Source organism: Bison bison, unplaced genomic scaffold, assembly GCF_000754665.1.
Source record: "Bison bison bison isolate TAMUID 2011002044 unplaced genomic scaffold, Bison_UMD1.0 scf7180017864048, whole genome shotgun sequence".
Lineage (NCBI taxonomy): Eukaryota > Metazoa > Chordata > Mammalia > Artiodactyla > Bovidae > Bison > Bison bison.
The window spans coordinates 4,622,417-4,627,582 of NW_011494620.1; positions in this window are offsets into that span (position 1 = coordinate 4,622,417).

Here is a 5,166-nt window from a genome sequence, read left to right on the forward strand (position 1 = left end):
TTTAAAAAAAAAAAAAAAAAGGTACTATTTTGTGCCCCACTTTTTTTCCAATTAAAATCCTTTTCATTTAAACATTTCCAGTATTGACACAGACTTCACAAATTTACTGTAGACAGTATTTCAGGATTATATCGATCTATGATAATTTACCTGTGGGTGGGTCTCTGCAAACCAGTCCCTGACTGCCACTCCCACCTGCTGGGCCTTGGCTGCTGTCCCTTTCATTTGTCTATCTTGCATTAAAAATGAAGCACCTGCATTTCTACTTCTACAACTGATATGTATTTCCCCCTTTAGGATTATTTTCTTAGAGTGTCTTCCCAAAGTAGGAGGACTGCTTTTAAGAGTTTGAACCCATGTTTCGCAAAGCTGCTACATATTGGGAACTTATTGAGGCAGGCCGTAGTGCCACCAGCAAATTGTTCTTCATCCAAGCCAAGTTACCCTGGCTACATTAGATGTTTTTGTTATTTTTTTGCCACTTGACCATTATTATTTTAATTAATTTACTTTAATTGGAGGATAATTACAATATTGTGTTGGTTTTAGCCATATATCAACATGAATTGGCCAAAGGTATAGATGGGTCCCCGACATCCTGAACCCGCCTCCCACCTTCCTCCCCTCTATTCTTTTTTCTTGTTTTCACTTACCAATGAGACAATTTCTCAATACCTTTTAATCAAAAGAAGATCTTTGTCCTGAAGAGTGGCTAACACTGTGGACAACTCCTGCTCAAGAGCTGGGGAATATTCATTTACAGCGAAGCATACAGGTCAGGGGAGGAAGGGGTGTGGAGAAAGAGATGGAGAAGGAGCTGCTTGCTGGTGAGGTAGGGAGACAACCAGGAGGGTGTGGGGTTCTGGAAGCCAAGAGAAGAGGGGGTACTGTGAGGAGGAAAGCTGGGCTGTGACAATTCTGCTGATGGGGCAGGTGCTGGGGGACTGATCCCTGCTTTTCTCATGTGGACATTTTGGTGGCCTTGGCAGGAGTGGTCCAATGGGGTGGTGGAAGAAAAAATCTTCATGATCTGATTTTAAAAGAGAAAAAGAGGAGCGGACTTATAGACAGGGAGCATAGATGTTCCTTTTGAGGAATTTTGCTGCCAAGGAAAGCAAAGAAATGGGTTGGTTTCTTTGCTCAAAAACAGAAGAGGAAGTGAGATTGCGTGAGAGTTGGGCTGGTTTTTGTTGTTGTTATTATTCTTTTGGCCTGGCCTTGCGCCATGTGGGATCTTAGGTCCCTGATGGGGAATCGAACCTCTGCCCCTGCAGTGCCGCACAGAGTCCTAACCACTGGACTGCCAGGGAACTCCCAGAGTCCAGATCATTTCTTGATGCCCTTCCCAGTGATAAATTCTATGATCTGAGTTTCTGGAAGATACAGTTTGGATCATTACAACAAAATGCTTTATCCTACTTGGAAATTTCAACATGGGAAAGGACTGCCTCTGAAATCATTGATTTCTTTTCCAGGCTGTATGTGAGCATCGGCTACTGGAGACCCTAAGAGTGACACAAACTCAGATTGAACATCTGCGAGTCTCATAAAAGATGATTTTCAGAGCCCTATGCAAATGAATGTGAAAACTTGATTGCAGTGGGTGCTGGGACACCGTGAACATTCAAATTAACCCCAGAAAAGGATTTTTAAAGCCTAAAATTGAGAAAGTTATCAAAGAAAGTTATCAAAGAGTTACCAAAAAAAGAAAACCAGAAAACACTTCAGGTCCAAACAGATTCACAGGTGAATTCTTTAAAACCTTGACAGAAAAAAATAATTCTTTTAGCAGTTAAAGTTTTCCAGAGCATAAAAAAGGAAAGTTTTCAAATTCTGTTTGTGAAGCCAGAGAAATACTAATCCCAAAACTCAACAAAAATACCACATTAAAAAACAGTCACATTAGTATGAATGCAAAAGTATATATTAAAATATTAATAGCAAAAATAAGTAAACAGAATAATAAAAGAGTGACAGTGCAATTCAAGTGCGGTTTATCCAAGGAGTAACAAATACAGTTCAGTATTAGGAAAACTATTATCAAAATTTAACCCATTGAATATGTGTACATATATGGCTGGGGCTTCCCACGTGGCGGTAGTGGTAAAGAACCCGCCTCCCAATGCAGGAGACACAGAGACTCGGGTTCGATCCCTGGGTTGGGAAGATCCGCTGGAGTAGGAAGTGGCAACCCACTCCAGTATTCTTGCCTGGAGAATCCCATGGACAGAGGAGCCTGGTGGGCTATAGCCCAGGGGCCCCAAAGAATCAGACACAACCGAGTGACTGAGCACACACAGCACATATATATGGCTGAGTCCCTTCACCTGAAACTATCACAAAATTGTTAAATGTCTATACTTCAAAATAAAAAGTTCTTAAAGAAGAGTTAACAAACAAAAAATTTAACCCACTGATAGATCACAGAAGAAAATCAAATGATCACCAAAGAATCATAAAAGACATTTGATGCAATTCAACATTGAGATGCTTGTCCAAAAATGCAGTTGAGCACAATTTCCTTCCTTCCTTCCTCTCTTTTGGGTTCTTGTATTTATTTAGGTATAATTTATATGCAATAAAACTTACCAGTTTTTAAATATGCAATCTGATGAGTTTTAACTACCAATACATATATATGTATGTGTGTGTGTGTAGACATTATGTAGAGAATATTACCATCACAACAGAAAGTTTCCTTGGATCCCTTTGTATTCGGATCCCCCCACACATACTTCCTGACATCTAAGAATCACTGATCTGCTTTTTATCACTATTGTCTTACCTTTTCTAGCATTTCATATAAATAAAATTATAAGGTCTGTAGTCCTTTGTATCTGACTTCTTAAACATAATGTCATGTTTTTGAGATGCATCCATTGTCAGATAGAAAATACATATTGGTCTCTGCCCCAGGTACCTGGCATAGAACTGAAACCCTAGTAAATTCCATAGTGATGACAGCAGTAGGAGTATATCTTGTTCTAATGAGATGACTCCAGGTGGGCTCCTGGATGGTTCCTGAATGAGGGCTGATCACTAGAAAGACTGAGCCATGAATAAAAGCTTGAAAATTTCAGCCCTTCTACTTAGTCTCAAAACGTTTCCATGACTTCAAAGTAAAGCCCCTAACCTGTTGTCTGTCCTAACTTTCCTCTGACCCCAGTTTTTGGCAGCCCCCAGTCTGGGTTATGTCTCTTTGCGAACCCCTGGACAGTAGCCCACCAGGCTTCTCTATCCATGAAATTCTCCAGGCAAGAATACTGGAGTGGGTAGCCATTTCCTTCTTCAGGGGATCTGCCCAACCCAGGGATCAAACCCTGGTTTCCTGCATTGCAGGCAGATTCTTTACCATCTGAGCCACCAGGGAAGCCCTATGGCTCTATGGATTTATCTGTTCCGGATATTTTATGTAAATGGAATCATACCAAGTATGTGACCTTTTGTGGCTAGCTTCTTTCATTTACCATAATGCTTTGGAAGGTCAAGTCACTTTTTAACTGTTCTATTTTGTTAAACTGTTTTCTGTCACTTAATGGGAATCCCTGGTGACCCAACCTCTCTGGTGAAACTTTAGTAAATAATCAGCAATACTCACAGTAATATCTAAACAGCAGTGATGTCTTTGGGCTGGTGATGGTGCTGTTTGACTGTTGGTACTCCCAAAGATGGCCTTAAGTGTAGGCAAATTTACACTAAAAATGGGATATTTCATCGAGAAAAATTAAAACTACACAATATCCCAAACTAACTAAGGACAGAAATGGTATGGACCTAAAAGAAGCAGAAGATATTAAGAAGAGGTGGCAAGAATATACAGAAGAAGTGTACAAAAAAGATCTTCACGACCCAGATAATAACGATGATGTGATCACTGACCTAGAGTCAGACATCCTGGAATGTGAAGTCAAGTGGGCCTTAGAAAGCATCACTACGAACAAAGCTAGTGGAGGTGATGGAATTCCAGTTGAGCTATTTCAAATCCTGAAAGATGATGCTGTGAAAGTGCTGCACTCAATATGCCAGCAAATTTGGAAAACTCAGCAGTGGCCACAGGACTGGAAAAGGTCAGTTTTCATTCCAATCCCAAAGAAAGGCAATGCCAAAGAATGCTCCAAGTACCGCACAATTGCACTCATCTCACACGCTAGTAAAGTAATGCTCAAAATTCTCCAAGCCAGGCTTCGGCAACACGGGAATCGTGAACTTCCAGATGTTCAAGCTGGTTTTAGAAAAGGCAGAGGAACCAGAGATCAAATTGCCAAAATCCGCTGGATCATGGAAAAAGCAAGAGAGTTCCAGAAAAACATCTATTTCTGCCTTATTGACTATGCCAAAGCCTTTGACTGTGTGGATCACAATAAACTGTGGAAAATTCTGAAAGAGATGGGCACACCAGACCACCTGACCTGCCTCTTGAGAAACCTATATGCAGGTCAGGAAGCAACAGTTAGAACTGGACATGGAACAACAGACTGGTTCCAAATAGGAAAAGGAGTATGTCAAGGCTGTATATTGTCACCCTGCTTATTTAACTTCTATTCAGAGTCCATCATGAGAAACGCTAGGCTGGAAGAAACACAAGCTGGAATCAAGATTGCCAGGAAAAATATCAATAACCTCAGATATGCAAATGACACCACCCTTATGGCAGAAAGTAAAGAGGAACTCAAAACCCTCTTGATGAAAGTGAAAGTGGAGAGTGAAAAAGTTGGCTTAAAGCTCAACATTCAGAAAACAAAGATCATGGCATGTCGTCCCATCACTTCATGGGAAATAGATGGGGAAACAGTGGAAACAGTGTCAGACTTTATTTTTCTGGGCTCCAAAATCACTGCAGATGGTGATTGCAGCCATGAAATTAAAAGACGCTTACTCCTTGGAAGGAAAGTTATGACCAACCTAGATAGCATATTCAAAAGCAGAGACATTACTTTGCCAACAAAGGTTCGTCTAGTCAACGCTATGGTTTTTCTGTGGTCATGTATGGATGTGAGAGTTGGACTGTGAAGAAGGCTGAGCGCCGAAGTATTGATGCTTTTGAAGTGTGGTGTTGGAGAAGACTCTTGAGAGTCCCTTGGACTGCAAGGAGATCCAGCCAGTCCATTCTGAAGGAGATCAGCCCTGGGATTTCTTTGTAGGGAATGATGCTAAAGCTGAAACTCC